General features: G+C 33.5%; 1 protein-coding gene across 2 annotated transcripts in view; it reads left to right on the top strand.

Annotated features, from left to right (window-relative positions):
* The window catches only part of LOC123522856 (uncharacterized), a 67431-nt gene that overhangs the window by 26609 nt on the left and 21944 nt on the right, over window positions 1–18878 (top strand). The window contains exon 1 of one of the 2 annotated variants that reach the window (XM_045300334.2): window positions 16951–17060. The exons of the other annotated variant lie outside the window; for it this stretch is intronic. The gene's annotated coding sequence lies outside the window, so the exon portion shown is untranslated. Of the gene's footprint in view, window positions 1–16950; window positions 17061–18878 lie in introns of those variants that run through there. 2 annotated transcript variants of the gene reach the window in all.

Consider the following 18878-nt stretch of genomic DNA (forward strand, 5'->3'; position numbering starts at 1 on the left):
CCTTATTCCCAGTTTTATACTGACCTCATTCCAAGTAAAAAAATTTTAATTGGTGGTCTCTGACCTAATTTGCAGGCACTTCATCGTTTTTGATAATGCCGTCATCATTTCCTTTCAAATATTTGTTTCAAATTCATTCATTCTATGGCTGTAGTTTCTTGTGTCAACCTTATTCAACAACGCAAAGAGTGAGCTAACGAAATTATGTTAATAAACCATGCATTCTTTTTGTAACATTTACATATATTTTAGTTTATATACTTAACATTCTGTCATCGGAAGTATAAAATCTGGATGTGGAAGTGTGCATTAGTTAGTTTATATGTATTTTGGTGGGAAAGTTACACGTGCTTTCCATTATGTGCCTTTGGTATATTCAAGATGTTAAATGTTGACTTTATATTTTAGTTTAGATAGAAAAGCTGAATTTGATTAGAAACCAAAAAATAAATCAAATTACACAACCAATTTTTATTAGCCTACAAGAGTAACTGTGACTTATATATTGCGGCAATATCAAATTATCGGTGTTTTTGTTTGAAGTATACAAATACACACTGGCTTTGGTTTTCTTTTCCAGCGTGCGACTATAACGTTTGACGATATGACGTAATAAATGTGATGCATAAACAGTGAACTGTTGCATATTAAACAGATATTTCTGTCTTATTTTCTTTAATTAATAGAAAAATAAATTGGACCGTGTTGGAATATATAGCATATCTAATCTGTCTACTGTTTATGGAAGTTTATGCCGTTGCCAATGAAAAAAAATAAACGTTTTGTATTTTAGGGAAAAAATAAATCTGTCAAAGTTATGAAGTGGATTTATGGTTCATGTTTGAGTAGTATATGATTTTCAAGTGACGGTCTTCATTTCAATTGCCTTAAAGCAAATATGGTGATTTACAAGCATGTCTGCAGATTGTTTACATTCTTCAAGCATGTCTACAGATTGTTTACATATTTTTGACAAGGAAACTCCGCGTGTCCCTTGAGTGTTATTTATGAAAACACTTAAGTGGAGTTATAAAGGAATATAGTTACGTTGTCACTTGCGCAGTCTAAATGTGGTATTAGAATTATTGTGACAGGATGGCGGCAATGAGTCCCGGATAAAAGATTGAAAAGATTTTAATACTTTGATGTAAATAGTAAACATTATTTCTATATTTTATCTTTTTATTTTATCATTAGTTTCTGTTCGAAACACAACGCAATGGTTGCCTCGTGGTAGAGCGTCCGCGTGAGCGAGCGAGAGCTTATGGGTTCATTCTCTGGCCGTGTCATACCATAGACGAGAATAATGGTACTTTTGACCTTCTCACTTGACGCTTATTATTAAGATGATAATGGTAAGACTTGTCAGCAGGTGGTTGATATAATGTATATAAAAGGCGTGGCACACTCCTCTCCACACACAGAGTTCGAAACGAGAGAGAGAATAGAAATGTTTTGATATTGGCTATTGGCGGTTCTTCTTTTAACATCGAGCCATATTTCAGTAGGAACGTAACAAGAATGCTTTGTCATTTCAGTGTTTGATGTTTGTTTGCTATTCATGTTCCTTAAAAGTCGCATCAGTGAAAAATAGGTAATATACTGATTTTCTAGTAACAGTACGTTGATGGCTTTTGCAAATCGGCGTCATCGAGGTACTTCTTGATGATTATACAAGACATTTACGTACTGGACGTGATAACAGTGACAAATGTTCAACTAGCGATCCTATTACTGATGTTTACCTTCAGTTGAGAAGCTTTCATTCATTCATGAACAAACTTTCTCAGAAAAACATATTGAACTTTCATTTTTTCCAATTATCGGTAAAATCGATTTTTGGACACATTAAATAAAGACAGATAAATTGATTTATTCGTTTTATCTCTTCAGTGGTTTAAATAACGAATTTGCTTCGGTGGCAATCGTTGATTTAATCTTTTCTCTAAATGATGATATGATTTTCGAAATTGTAAGTTTAATATTTCAGTTACTTTTTGAAATGTTTAGGTTGAAGTCAATAGTAAAAGTCTTATTTTGGTCAACATTTTAATATGGTCATTTTTGTTGATATATTGTGCAAAATACAGAAAACGAAAAAATAATCGTTTTTGCTTCGGCAATGTTGCAAAGAAAAAATAGAGCTCGACTTAATTGTGTAAAAATAAAATAAATATTTTTATTGTTTCGCTTACTTTTGTGTCTTTAATACAATCACTATTACTTTTAAAAGTGAGATACGGACCGCCTCGGAAATTTCCGAAGTTTCCCAAATGCGAGAGGTAATATATAAGTAGACGACTAGGTTACTTTAGACGTTTACAGCGACTTTAAGATATAATGATAAATGCCTATGCCCAAGTCAATTTATGTTTAAGATCATCATTATTCATCAGTTTTTTAGTACTGGTTTTTTTCCTAAACTGATTTAAACCTGTTAAAAACAATATGTTTTATCATCACACATTTCGGCTGAAAGAAGCAACGAAAGATATATACAGGATTTTTTATTGATAAAAATGACACATCCAAGGATGAAGCTGTGTGTTCGAAAAAGAAAGTGTCACCTTGATTAAATGTATTCTTTAGACCGTCATTTTTTTGGGCTACAAAGAATATAGCCCGTTTATTCAAAACTTTACACCCACATAACATATATGCATATATACATATATATAGATACATATTTCCGAATAAATCAGTGGACATAGAGAATAAATAAAAAAAAAAACAATCAATTTTGCATCAGTACGTAATTCAATATATTATGATTCTAATTTGGTCGTGTAAAGTATGATATTAGACCATCAAAATATGTCCCATGGATATATAGCTATATTTGAACCTATCATTAGCATGTCCACGTGTACATTCGAATCACCACAACTAGAGAGATCAAAAAATTAAAATGTGTGTAGATCTAGTAGGAATTTATTTAGATTATCTATTTCAAACAAACAATTCTTGCTCTCCGCATCGGGCGTATAATTATGTATCTGATGAATTTTAAGATGGTGTGTAAATTTCCACCTTTCAAACAACGATCTGTTGTTAGCATGTTTATTTCTAAAAGGCTAAAAGAAATAAATGTTTGAATGTGCTTTGGAAATTGACAAATTAATAATGTTTCATTTTAAATTTGTTTGTCAAAATTGTTGAAATATTTAGATATCTCAAACAGGTACAATAAATCTAACAAAATTTTGCGTACGCTCTTTTATATTTAATCAGAGATTCCTTGCTTGTTACTTTTATTACCTTTTATGGCAAATAGTTTAGAAACATACTAGGAGGTAATAAAATGTAATAATGGGGACTGATAGCGGGTATTTTGCACCTTTATGACACTGTACACAATAAAAATGTTTCGTTGAAAGAATGCAGCGATAAAATAAAAATCCATAAAATAGTTACAAGTCATAGTCAAATATTTTATTGGCATAAACATACATATGTCTATTGCCAAATTACTGTTGGCGATTTATACATTTATGTGCAATATTATAAGGACAGAAAGAACAATTTTCATGACAACATATCTCTATGACATAAATTTAACACACATAAACAGAACATCAAATATAAAGCAAACTAATTTAATTTCTTTTTTGAGTCGCCTTATACATAAACGTTGCTAAATTAACAAAAACATTTCTCTGTGTAGATTTCATTATTGTTTTAAATTTATTTATATTAGGCCAAGAACAATAATATCTTTGTAAACTTTTTTTTTTAATTATTATAAAATGGACACACTTATAAAAAATGATATTCTGTTTCAACTTGATTCACATTACATTTAGTACATAAACGTTGGTGGTTTCTTTCAATATTTTTAAATCTACACTCCCTCTTCAATAGCTAATTTATGTGAAGAACACCTAAACCTTGATAATGCTATACGATGTTTCGCATTATTAACACAATCTAGATATTTTTCATGAGAAAACTTCTGTTTAAATATATTGTAACTTTCCAATTTAGAGAAGGTACTAAGTTCTGCACACCATTTACGTAATTGTTGCTCATATATTCTTTCCATTTGCATCTTTTAAAAACATCAATCTGTATAATAGGGAGTTAGGGGATTACATAATTCGGTACCAGTATCAAATGATTCTGACTTTTTGTAATACTGATAATGGGAATCTTCCAAATTCGCCGAGAACTGCAGATGTTGCAGTCTGTTGGCTTACATCAAGAACTTGTTTCAAAAATTTTAAATGAACTTTTTCACTGTCTGGTGCTTTATGAAAACCCCATATCTCTGATCAATATGAAAGAATCGGCAAAATCATACTATCAAATAATTTTGTCTTTTCAGTGACATTCAAAGCAATTTCATCAAATAAAGAAGTCAAAGAGTAAAGTGCCTTTAATGCTTGAATAGACAAAGCTTTTTGGGCTTGGAAAAAATTACCATTGGACGTTAACGTTACACCAAGATAAGTGAACGTCTTAACAACTTTAAGTAATATATTGTTATAATGTATTTCAAAATTTTCATTTCTATTTCCGGATTTAAAAACAATAGCAACAGTTTTATCCACATTCACAACAATACCCCATTTTGTACAATAACCATACAGTTTGTTAAGGAGGGTTTGTAATCCTTCCTTGGAATAGGAAAATAATACTGTATCATCGGCAAACAACAGTAAAATGTAAATGTATCAATATTATCAGTCTGCAAATTTTCATACATATCTATATTTACGAAAAAATAAACAACTAGATGTCCACAGGCAACATGTCGAGCCCGCCAGCTGTCAAAAGGACTAGGAGTTCGTTGCACATGACACCCTGTCACATTGAGGCAAACTTTTATGCCAAATAAAAAATAATTGCAAAAAGTTACAATATAAGTTATTTATAGTAACAACAAAGGGAAGCAAATCTTTAAAAAAAATCAAAGTCCACACAAAAATTCTAACTAGAGATAATAATACACATCAAAATTGGATGTAACATGCACATTGTACTACAGAAAAGTAGTCTTGAATTTCCCCTACGACCGGTAATAAAAAAGTTACAATATAAGCTTTTTATAGTAATAACAAATGGAAGTAATTCTAGGTTCTTGCACATGACACTCCGTCTCATCATGGTGAACAATTGTGCCAAGTTACATCAAAATCCCTCCATGCATGAAAAAGAAATGCTCCGGACGATGTCATTCTTGTATCTGACATTTGACCTCTAACTTTGACCGTGACCTTAGACGTAGGGTCCTGGTTCTTGTTCAAGACACTCCGTCACATGGTTGTGAACATTTATGTCAAGTTACATCAAAATCCCTCCATGCATGAAGAAGAAACGCTCCGAACAAAGTGATTATTGAATTTAACATTTGACCTCCAAGTGTGACCTTGACCTTTGAGATAGGAATCTGCGATTTGCGCATGACATTCCGTCTCACTCAGGTTAACATTCATGCCAAATAAAAAGGAGATTGCTCCATGCACGTCAAAGTTATGGTCCGGACAAACAAATCCGGACGGACGCACGGACGCACGCACTCACGCACGCACATACACCGAACAGCCATTGGGAAAACTATGTCTTCGCTTCCGCAAACGGGCTCGACAATAAAGGTGACAGTGGTTCATCTTTTAAGCCAATAAAACTGTCGATATAGTCTGTGAGGGAGCCATTTGCTCTAACGCAAGACTTTACACAGCTATACATACTACGCAAAATTCTAATTACTTTTAAAGTCACACCTGACTCCATTAATTTAAGCCATATTCAATTTCTATACAGTAAATCAACGCACTTTCAAAAATCTATAAAGGATGCATACACTTTTTTCTTTCATGTTTTATTATTTTATTGATAATTGAACTTAAAACAAATAAGCAATCGATAGTACTTTTGTCTTTTCTGAAACCAAATTGAAAATCGTTCAACGTTTCATTACTTTCGGCCCGTTTGCGCAGTAATAGTAATGTTTTATTCTTTAATTAAACAATTATGTTTTGTGTCGGTTGCTCCAAGTTTAGAGTTATACCTCGCAACAAAGAAAGTTTCTTAAATCTTTTATTTACTCATGTTTAGTTTATAATACGAAGTAGCATAATTTACAGCAAAGGAATAAATGACATTCAAGTAATTATGTTGAATCTAAAGTCACTGACCTCTAGATTTAGGGTAAAAGTTATAGTCTGCCTATATATCCAAAAACAAAAAGGCCTAGAAATTGACTTTGATGACATTTTTTTATTAATGGCCGACAGCCATGTTCATTGTTAACTTTATAAAAATTGGAAACTTTTCAGGGGGGGGGGGGGGGGGAGGCTGCCGCCTTCTAAGGGTCATAGTAAGATCACAGCAAAAGGTCAAAGTCAGTAAGTGCATTTTTTGCTATAAACTCAGATTTTCACCATTTTTGCTACATTCTAATACAAACTTGTAATTTTTCGGTAATAATTATGAATCTCAGAAGTGAAATGAATTACTTCTAATAGATTTATTGCATTTGAGACTGGCAAAATTCAAAACGACTAAAGTTATTTTAATAGAATGAGATTAAATTTTCGTACGCTTGGATATTTTGTTTATTTATGGAAGTCTTCTTTTTTATGCTTCTAAAGTTTCCGTTTTCAGGCTAACAATTTCCATAATGGCTGGTTGGTTACCTGTATGATTGTCTGTATGAACAGTACAGGCAATAAAAATTCTATGGCGCGTATTTTATAAAGACCAGTACAGTCAAACTTCGTTTGCTTGAATTCGGATTATCCAATTACTACTTTTGACTCGAACTCAGTGTCAGGTCTATATAATGTATAATTCACGTTGGCCTGTGCTACTGATATCTCGAACACATTTTGCATGTCCCGTCGAGCTCTAGCAAACATAGTTTGACTGTACTAAATGTTGACAGATCTAAAGATTCCCTCGGAAGCACAGTCTGTTTGTGAGATGATATAAAATGTAAAAATTCCCTCAATCATTATCTAAAATGATCTATGCTGTCAATCAAAACTCTATTCCATTGGTTTACGCATGTGTTGTATCAATTTCATGAATGTGTGAGTGTTTAGTGATTTTTTGTTGTTGTTTTTTCGTTTGTTTTATTTTTTCATGCCATCAGCATGAAAATGGTACTTTTCATATTTTTGAATCAGCTAAAATATTATTTCTTTGCACATTAATATTAGGCTATTATAAGAACGGTAACCTCTCTTCTAGTGTTTTCGATATCTACAATTTTGTAAATATTTGTTTATGTTGGTAATTAAGATGTCATAACTTCAAAAAGGCTTGACAATTGTCAGTGAATTCGATATATAATGTTATTACTATGATATTTATGACTGTGAATATTGGGGCAAAGCATTTTGTTTTCCTGTTACAACACCTTTAGATTTCCGAGTTATTGACTGGTGATAGAACCGTGTAGAGTAAACTTACCAATGTATCATGAAGGAATCTACTGATGTTATAAAATAATAAAATGTGAGCTAACGCTATTGTAGCCTTAAACGTGTAAAAATAAATATATTGTCAATTAAATTAAACTATCGAACCATCATATTTCATCATTTTGATTAGCTGAGCCATCATCAGTCAGTAATCATGAACATATCTGAAGGTATACCTTCAAAATATCACTGAATGAGCCTTAATGTTACTACTATAAAAATACTTAAGCAAACTTCTGATGTTTTTTATATCTTTAATTTTACATTTTTATTTGTAAAAAAATCTGAATGACTAATGTTTCAGCGTCAAGACACACGCTTTGTTTTCATAATGTTATCAAGGACATCCTGTCCGAAACCATGTGTCAGATCTGTAAATTGTTACCATTTGATTCGTTTTTAACTTTGTTTTGAACAGAAAGTGAGAGGGTAGAAGCAAAGCCAAAGTTGAAAAAGATCAAAACAGAAATAGCCTGCTGAATTTTCAGAATACAATGATACAAATATCGCATTAAGAGCTTCGGTGATAGAAAATCTAGTTCTTGAAATGTGCTGCTTAATTGCAAATACATAAAATATGACGATAAATGCCTGACCGATAGTGATAAAAGAACTATATTACAGCAAATCAAGGAAATAGTGTATAGATTAACTAGTTGAAATCTTATATATCTGTTCTGTTTAGTTTATTACCGCACATGTACTGTGTAAGCCTATGTTGTGACTAATATTCCAGTTATTCTTCAAAATGGTCCTATTTAACCATTGCCACGTGGCCAAATTAACATAAATATATATCATATAATGAATCATCATAAGATCTGAAATCATTTCTTTAGGGACTGGAGAAAGATTCCATATAATATTATAAATATTACTGTCAAAGGTATTTCAGTCAATTAACGGCGGTCAATTAACTTTATCAGTGTTCTGGAGTCTCTACAAGTAGTAGCCTTTTCCTCGCAAGTAACTGCCAACTTCTCCATATGATTTAGAAGCGGAGGACGAAATCACTCCTGACAATGTCTATTATCAAATCGTCATGGAGAACATATTTTTCTCCCGGGGATTAAACGCACGACCCCGCGATCCTTAGATCTGCGTTCTACTAATTGAGCTAAAATACGTGTTTGTATACATGACAGTAAAGTGGTTTTAACTATTTACGTGAGAATATTATACATTTATATGTAATTCATTGTCCGCTGTAGTATTCTACCTCAAAACCTATCGTATTTTCTCTTTCGTACACATTTCTCAAAAGGTGTACAATATGTAAATATTCTTTTTACAGTCAGTCCAAAGCTTAAATTCAAGTTTTATTGCTGCCTGAAATGCAAGAAATGTATTTGCAGTGTAATTTTGTAATCATTTGCTCAACAATTTTTCTAGCACACCTGACTTTTGTTTTTATCTCTGCCAAATGTTGGCAGATGTGAATGAAAATTGGACACATTGTTTAATGACCACTTCTATTAAATAAACGTAACAGCGATATTAATTGTGCGTATATTCGTTGTGCCATGACAGTTTGAATAAGGCACTCCCCTCCCAAAAAATGTCAAACTTGGTGCTGGTCTGTATTTATTTATTTATTCATTTGGGTTTTATGGCACACCAACACAGCATAAGTTATATGGCGCCAAACAGGACTACAAATTTTGGTTCCACGTCTCATTTACATCGAAATAAAAACATGAGGTATGGAATCAAAATGGTGCTGGTCTGTATGTGGCAAGTACTGTCATCTGTGGGATTAAACAATTTTGTCATTAATGTAGTGTCATTAATGACGTCACAAACCTGGTGAAAATTAACTTGTACATATTGAAAATATTAACAGATGTTCCATTAAACTAAACAGAGTTGAACATTAAGAATATAATAATTTTAATTTCATTGAATTAGTAGGATCAAAGTGTACTACTGTGATTTGGAATTTACTAATGTGACTTATAATTTAAGGATTACCTTATTGTTGCCCCTACAGTTAAATGAATTTACATCAGGCTATGATCGTTTTATGTTAAATAATAATAGAATACTCATTTCACATTGTGTAAAACATTCATTCAAATCTGTCAATATTTAGCGATTAAGGATAAAAACAGGTGTAGAGTTAGAAAAGTTGTTGAGTATATTGTTAAGATACGCACCATTTTGCTACTTTTAATAACTTATAGAAGTCATTTTTAAAATCTCAGTTTTGACCCTGACATGTCTATGACCTTGAAATTACATTGAATAACCCTTGGATACGACAGTTCCAACATGCGCACGTGCATTAACCTACTCTGGTGCTTGGTCATAACTGTAGGGTAAGGCGAGCTACAACTTTGTTTGTGTTATCTATATTCAAACAAGAATAAAATACTAATATTCAATTATTCATAAATATTCATAAGTGTAGTCAGTCATGTTAACAAAACTATGCTATCTATATCGTAGATAACTCTACTCTTGTCATGAGCAAGGTCATGAACTGGCACCCGTACTCGGCCAGTACTGTGTCGTGACTACAATGGAATGTCGTAGGTACAAGCATCTCCATAAAGAGGGCGTTCATTTTCAACTGACCGATTTTGAGTATCCCGGAAAATCCATCTAAGTGACACTTGTACTGTAACAATGTAAAGACTGGCACTTGGAGTCTTCCTTTAAAATATTTAAGCGCAGTGGAAAAATTCTCTACAAATTCTATTTGAACTGCTCCAAAACTAGAATGAGAACAAAAACGATTAACATATTGCCACGGCTAAGTACCTTATATAGCACTTTAAAACACCTTATACAACACACTGTAACACCGTATATGGTTAGCTGCAATACTTACATAGCATAGTTCACCATCTCATATAGCATAAAGCAACATCTTATATAACATAGAGAAACACCTTATATAGCACACTGCAACACATCATATAGCATACCGCAACATATTATAGCATTTTTTCGAAACATTATAAAGGATATTGTAACACCTCATACAGCATACTACTGCACCTTACATGGTAAGCTGCAACATGTTGAATAACACACTTCTACACCTTACGGAATTAGTTGCAAAATCTTATATTTCTTATTAAAATACCTTATATAGTAATCTGCAACACCCTATATGGCATACTACAACAACTTACATGATTAGCTGCAGCACGTTATACAGCATATCGTAGCACCTTGTATGGCATTCTGCAGGACCTTAAGTAGCATATTGCAGGAACCTATATTGCAGTATATGTCATGCTACAGCACCTTGAATATCGTAACATCGATTAAATTTAAGATAATGTTGCATCTTTCCACGGTGTTGCAAGAACCCAGTTGCCTATACGTTCATTTTTGTGTTGGGTTTACCGCCTTCTTCCAACATTATTTTAGTTATGTTACGGCAGTAGAGATAATGCCAATTCAACATGTAATCAGACAACCATCTCCCGAACTTTAGTAAGACAAAAAGTAGAAATAATGCCCATTCAGCATGTAATCACACAACTATCTCCCGAACTTTAAGTATAACAACAAGTAGAGTAAATACCCCTTCAGCATGTAATCAGACAACCATCTCCGGAACATTTAGTAAGACAACAAGAAGAGAAAATGCCCCTTCAGCATGTAATCAGACAACCATCTCCCGAACCTTTAGTAAGACAACAAGTAGAGTAAATGCCTCCTCAGCATACATAATCAGACAACCATCTCCCGAATGTTTAGTAAGACAATAAGTAGAGATAATACCCCTTCAGCATGTAATCAGACAACTATCTCCCGAACGTTTAGTAAGACAACAAGTAGAGTAAATGCCTCCTCAGCATACATAATCAGACAACCATCTCCCGAATGTTTAGTAAGACAATAAGTAGAGATAATGCCCCTTCAGCATGTGATCAGATAACCATCTTCCGAACCTTTAGAATAACAACAAGTAGAGATGATGCCACTTCAGCATGTAATCAGACAACCATCTGCCAAACCTTTAGTAAGACAACAAGTAGAGTAAATGCTTCCTCAGCATACATAATTTGAAAACCATCTCCCGAACCTTTAGTATAACAACAAGTAGAGATAATGCCCCTTCAGCATGTAATCTGATAACCATCTACCGAACCTTTAGATTAACAAGAAGTACAGATAATGCCCCTTCAGCAGGTAATCAGACAACCATCTCCCGATTCTTTAGTAAGACAATAAGTAGAGATAATGCCCTTCAGCATGTAATCAGACAACCATCTCCCGAACCTTTAGTATAACAACAAGTAGAGATAATGCCCCTTCAGCACGTAATCAGATAACCATCTCCCGAATCTTTAGTAAGACAATAAGTAGAGATAATGCCCCGTCAGCATGTAATCAGATAACCATCTCCCGAACCTTTAGTATAACAATAAGTAAAGATAATGCCCCTTCAGCACGTAATCAGATAACCATCTCCCGAATCTTTAGTAAGACAATAAGTAGAGATAATGCCCATTTGGCAAGTGATCAGACAACCATCTCCCGAATCTTTAGTAAGACAATTAGTAGAGATAACGCCCCTTCAGCATGTAATCAGACAACCATCTCCCGAATCTTTAGTATAACAACAAGAAGAGAAAATGCCCCTTCAGCATGTAATCAGCATGTAATCAGAAAACCATCCCCGAACCCCTAGTAAGACAATAAGCATCGATAATGCCCCTTCAGCATGTAGTCAGACAATAATCTCCCGAACTTAGGTACATGTATAACAACAAGTAGAGATAATGCCTCTTCAGCATGTAATCAGACAACTATCTCCTAAACCTTTAGTAAGACAACAAGTAGAGTATATGCCTCCTCAGCATACATAATCAGACAACCATCTCCCGAACCTTTAGTAACACAATAAGTAGAGATAATGCCCCTTCAGCATGTGATCAGACAACCCGAACCTTTAGTATAACAACAAGTAGAGATGATTCCACTTCATCATGTAATCAGATAACCATCTCCCGAACCTTTAGTATAACAACAAGTAGAGATAATGCCCCTTCAGCTTGTAATCAGACAACCGTCTCCCGAATCTTAAATAAGACAACAAGTAGAGTCAATGCTCCTTCAGTCTGTAATGAGACAACCATCTTCCAACTCTTTAGTAAGACAACAAGTAGAGTAAATGCTCCTTCATCGTGTAAAAAACAACAGATAGTACTCGTCATACGACTGTGTTACTTTTACAACTAAAATAAGCTACGAACTTCTTTTTTTATGAGCAATAAAAACTAATTATATCTTACTCCTCAGCATGTTGATGTTACACTTTTAATACTGGGTTAATAGAGGAATTCGTGATAAAGTGTATAGCGCACTAGGAGGAAGTAGCACGGATTAGAACACGGGGCGTTCACCTTTGTAGAAAAGTGTCTTAGCCCTCTTGACCAATGCGTCAACACAGGCACCTTTACATACACAATGATAGATTGAACGGCTAGTATAAATAAACAGTCACTTGCGCCCCCTATCCTACGGGCAAATCTGTATACCCCAACCAATTACTACTTCCTAGATGATATCAATTGTCAATATATTCTGCATCCCTGATAATTGGCACAGAAAAACGCATATATTATGACAGAATTATCTGAAAATCTGAAGTTATAATATCATTTTATTTGTCATACGACCTTAATCCAATTAAAAAAACTTACAAATGTGCACGTATACACCTACATTTTTTAATATTTCGTTGTAAGGCAAGAAAGTATTGACCAAGAGAAAACATTCTTTATTCTGCCGTATCTTAGGATAAACATTTAGTTTGACATTTGACCAAAAATCATTGATCATTGATCATATCATATGTTATCTGATATACGGTCAAATGTAAACTAAATTTATGTTTTTCCTAAGATACGGCAGAATAAGTTTTCTTTAATTCATAATATTTCCTCAAGCTCAAGTAAGACACATTTAAGAGAGATGGCCAGTGTCCAAAACGTTTGCAGAGAATTCACCGTACCATTAAGTTTGATAAAAGAAAGGTCAAACTATTGGTATTAAGCAATTATAAAACACAAAAACGTTAAAATAACATTTTTACTACGGTGCCTCATGTAAAAGAATTTAATGTCTCCAACATTGAAAAATTAAGGTCTAGTCCTGGGGGCCTGTTTTATATTTTGATCACTTTATTCAGAACTAACTTTGGGGCAGAAGTAAAACCAACCTATGTATGTTCTTGTAGAAGCAAAATCGAGAACTTGTACCACATGTAATTTAGTATTTTTAAAGATGTATAACTTTGCCCCTTTCTCTGTTTCAATGTAGATTCATTTTGAACAGTATGAAATCACTTATCAAATGAAAAGTTTTCGCTTTTGTACAGTGAATCAATAATAAGTCTTGGGAAAAAAACACTTACAAGAAAAAAGGAATATAAGGGAAAACAACTGGTCCCAGTGGGGCTGGAACCTACGCTCCCTGAAAAATTTAAGTCAAAGTAGGTGTATTGCAGGAATTGAATACTTTTCAAATGGAGGTACACCATTATATGGGCCATGACTTAATTGGGTCTATATACAATGAACGTCATAACTTGCGTATCGCTCTCACAAAGTCATAGTCTCTTACAGATGGTTGGTTTGGTACACAACAAAATCAAGAATAAAATATCGTGTATCGCTTTTGTCTGACATGGGAAACGTATCTTATTTTTAACATGAAGTTCAGCCGCCGTTAAACAGAGATAAGACATAATGCCATATCGAACATTTACACATAATACTTGTACATGAAATACATTTTTCTGAATTAAAAGTCTCAGGAATATAAAATGACATTTTGAAAGAGTTTGATGTCCAAGAATTTATTTGAAGCTACTCACCCACAGTTTGGGTGAAAATTGTCACTCAACTAAATCATTTCCATCAGGTTTGGCACAGAATGTATATATATATGACACTGAGAAAAGTGATAAATGTATTGAAAATGAAAGTTAGATATTGGCAAAAATGTCAGAAGAATGTAAACTTTCTTCATTACCTTTCGATGCGTCGCAACGGTTTATTACCTTTTCCACAATATATTTTGTTATTATTAAAAATATTTTGCAGAAGTCTTATGTCCATAAGTTTGAACCGCTTATCATTTTCAAAGTACTCGTTTTATATTTTTTGAGAGAAATTATATTTCGCCTAGAATGTGTGGGTAAGTCCCTTTAAAGAGTGTAAACCGTTTCTGCATCATAAATAGCGACTTGTTATCTGGCTTGATATTGCTTATGCAGAAGTTAAAGAATGTTAATAAAAGTATCAGAAAATTTGAAGGGGAGTCAATTTCGATATTTTAAAACATCAAGTATCAGTTCCTCATGTACTTAGATTATTCACATATGGTAACGTGTATACATTTTATTAATTGTTCATAAACATTTCTTGACATTTGACCTAATACATTAAAAAATAAGGTGTTCAAGTATGTTTCAAAGTGTCTCTTTTACATGTTCTTCAGCCCTCATGATTAAGATTGCCGTGACACATTGTGAATACGTGTAGCAAATGGATCAAAGGATTAGCGATTTATCTTTTTATCAATGTAATAAACCCATTTATTTCAATACATGACTGATAAAATTATTCATTTTATTTGTACTAGTAGATTATATAACTTGACTTAAGATACCTTTGTAAAATGGAGAACAAATGTGCCGAAAAATTCAAGATATATAGCCTAATAGGATCGATCTAGCCTTTAAGGTTCCCTTATCTATATGTATGAATGAAACGTTTTATTTGTTCAGATTTCGACAAACGTCACAAAAAGTACGAAAAATAGTGCTTTGAAAAATCGTTTTTCCAGCTTTTACAGAAAAAGTTACATTGACTTTGTCTGTACCACAATCTTCCGGGCTAATTAGCCTGATTCTGTCTTATACCTTGCACTGTTTTACGCAAAATATGTTTTAGAAAAGAAACAAAGGCAATCTTTAAACGTTTTTAAATCAGAGAATATGACTGACGAATGCAAAGTTCGGCAATAGGGCAATGATGAACGTATTCTGCACTACTGAATATCATGGCTCAAATTCAATATCGGAGACACAGTGTATGTATTCCGTGCGAAAAGATTTAGATAATCATGTCTGTTACATGTAAATGCTACAATAAAGGAGTTACAATCCAAATGAATTAAATGTTACTTAAGTCTGACCATACCGGTTGTCTAACTTCTAATTGCAAGGTGATTCCAAAGCATAGAATGCAATGAAAGATAGTGATAATGGATCCTGCAACATCTTAGCACCAGCTTAAACAGAATTCTAATGTAGAGGTAAACTGAAAAGGACTAAATGATCCCAAAAGACCAGAAAATACACCAAACATTTTACAGTTGCCAAATGGCAATTGAAAACTGCTATTTTCAGTGATCAATGTGCCTCATGATATAACACGACCAACGTTTTAGAAGAAATTACATTCTATCTAAACTTGATTAGGACTGGTAGAAAATGAAAGTTGATAAGTCAAAGACACGATTTAAAGTTGACTGAGACCTTATGGTTGAGGTTAAGAAACCGATATGTTAGAGTGCAAATATGGCAACATTGGACTATTTAAAGAGAACGATACCACATCCACCATTTTAACATTATGAGAAAATCAATCTTATATAATGTTATACATATGCACTTGTTTCCCTCACTTGTTTGCTTGAATACTCAAAGATTATGTAAGGCTATTGGAAACAACCATGCGTCCTCTTCCGCATCCGCGTAAGCGTCGGTCTCCCGATATGGTTAAGTTTATATATGGAAGGAATAGATTGAAACTTCACACACTTGTTCACTACACATGATGTTCTGACATGCAGTGCGCAGGTTCAATAACTTTACTATGCATTTTTACAAAAGTACGCCCCTTTTTCGACAGTTTTTGGTTAAATTTTTATGTAAGCCGGTATCTCAGTATCCACAAATGTGAATGGATTGAAACATTGTCATGAGCTGATATGCTGTTTTGCAAAATTACGCCTCTTTTTTGGCTTTTATATTCATTCAATTGACAAGGCATTGCCGTCCTCCGACAACTCTTGTTTACTTTTGGGTATTAACAAAATATTAACGCTGAACTGCTGCATTGAATGATACAGTGGCAAAAGTGCATTGTCTAACTACAAAACCAGAGGTCATGAGATCGATCTCCCGCTAACTAAATGTTACATACAGTTGTCTAGAGAAGTAGCCCATACGGAAGTTCGATGGCGACTATAAATAAGCTCCAAAACGAACAATCACATGTTATGTTAAATATAATTATATTAAACTTTTCCTGTTTACGTATGTACGTGTGTTTGTGATGGTGTCATAATACTTGGCTAAACCAACAAAATGGATGGTGCAAACATCACTTCTAGAGACAAAGCACTTAAATAATCAGACGACAGAATTTTGGTCCTATTTTCCTGATAATGCTTTTGTAAATAAGAATGCATGTATATATAAAGATAACAATAATCAATATGTAGCCTGTCTTATCTGCCCGCAAATGTTGATTGAAGAGAATATATACGCGTGCGCAATTTGAAGTAGACCTTGGGAAAAGGGCATTATTTATGATTTGCGACAAGGATGGCGGAAATGAGCCCAGGAGTAAAATTTTAAAAGTTGAACGTTAAAAGGTAAATAACAATTTATTCAGAATTTATTTCATTCATATTTTTAGATATCGTGCTATTTTATGTTTTTATTTATTTATTTGTTGTTTTTTTTTCAAATTCACTAAATCAATGCCACTTGCCGAATTTTGTCTGTTTATCTACAAAACTGCGTCAACTAGAAATAGTTTGTGACAAAAATAATTATATATTATTCTGATTATGACTAGCAAAGGCAAACATGTGTATGGGTAGATGATTTAAAATTATATTTATACGCATAAAGATAAGTGTTTGATGTGATTGGTTTTACGAATATAAAAAAGTTCTTTATATCATTTACTGACTATTCTAAGACATTATCTCAATTTCAACTTGCTTTTTATCCATTTCGTATGTTATGTATAATGTCTTTATGGTGGTGTTACTTTCCTCTCCCCCACCTCCATATTTTACACCCCTCTGTTTTACTATAAATGCAGTTACCACCCACCATATACTGGGTGGAGCTCCCAACTTGATGTTTTGTCACCGGCCGTCCTTTAGCTTTGTCCCACTGTGTTGTTTTGTCCTACCTGTCCTTTTGTCTGTTTGTAGGTTGATTTTGTGTGTGTCCATGTTCATGTTTACACTACTGTGGTTTGCGGTGTAGGGAGGCTGCATTTATGGCGTTTGGTTTTCTCTGTTGAGTATTCATCCTTCCTTTTACCACTTCCACTGACGCCTCCAACTTCCTTACCGCATTCTCATTTTTGCATAAATTAAAATGTACTTTTTTGTTGGATTTTAAAGCAATTCATCTGCGATATAGTTCCACTATTTTTTATTTGTTGCGGAGCTACTTTGCGATGCATGAATTTGGCATTGTTTGCTGTGTTCTGTACAATCTACATTTACCTTCAAGAATACTTCCCTGAATCACTCCGTCATTTTACCACCTGACTAATGTAAGGAAAAAGTAGGAAAAATATGAATTAAGATAGATGAGAAATTATTGTTACTATTAACATTTCCAGTTGCAGCTCTCTGGACATTCCCATTTTGCTTGTACATGCGTATGTGTTTGAGTCAGAAATGCAGAAAGATTTAAAATTTATGTGATGCATTTTTATGAATCTTAAAGTGTGATTTGACTTTGCTGTTGCTATATACTTTATGTTCAATATTGTAGAACCAAAACCTTTGATGACAATGTCGACTTTAATCCTAGACCACATATGGCCCAAGGGAATTTCATGTGAATATTCAGATACATCAGATTTAATGGGATTAAATGCCATAGATCGGTCTTTTCCCATTAGTCCAGTATACAATAGTATTTCCGTTTATCATTTTTGTAGTCCGGAAATAGACACGTGTATGTTAGGTCAGGAATGAGCAAATTAACACATAAGCTTTAACTTATATGTAAACTTATATTTGTCAGCCTTATAAAATTGTATTGCTAAGCCTTCCCTACAAAGAAGATTTGTTATCGCTTTTCAAGTTTAATGAAGATTACAGATTGTAATTTATCAGTGCAAGTCATCAGTTGGGAAAGGTGTATCTTATTTCTGTCAATAAATCATCACAGTCATGTCTGAGACTGATTCATTATTTAAATAGAATCCCGAGCGATCAGAGCTTTTGATCACTGAAAGTGACCATCCTGATCTCGCAATTTCCGTTTTACTTTCAAAAACGCATATGTGTCTTAGTTCTTCCGTCATAGCCATCATGGTTGAGACTCTAATACGATCCATGAAGGTTAGAGTTATCGTTTGGTAATTACTATGTTTCGATTTGAACCGTTTCGAATATAATCTGCAAATTAGGGGTTATTTCGGCGCAGCATGATAATAT

The sequence above is a fragment of the Mercenaria mercenaria genome, chromosome 8, assembly GCF_021730395.1.
Source record: "Mercenaria mercenaria strain notata chromosome 8, MADL_Memer_1, whole genome shotgun sequence".
NCBI classification, from domain to species: Eukaryota; Metazoa; Mollusca; class Bivalvia; order Venerida; family Veneridae; genus Mercenaria; species Mercenaria mercenaria.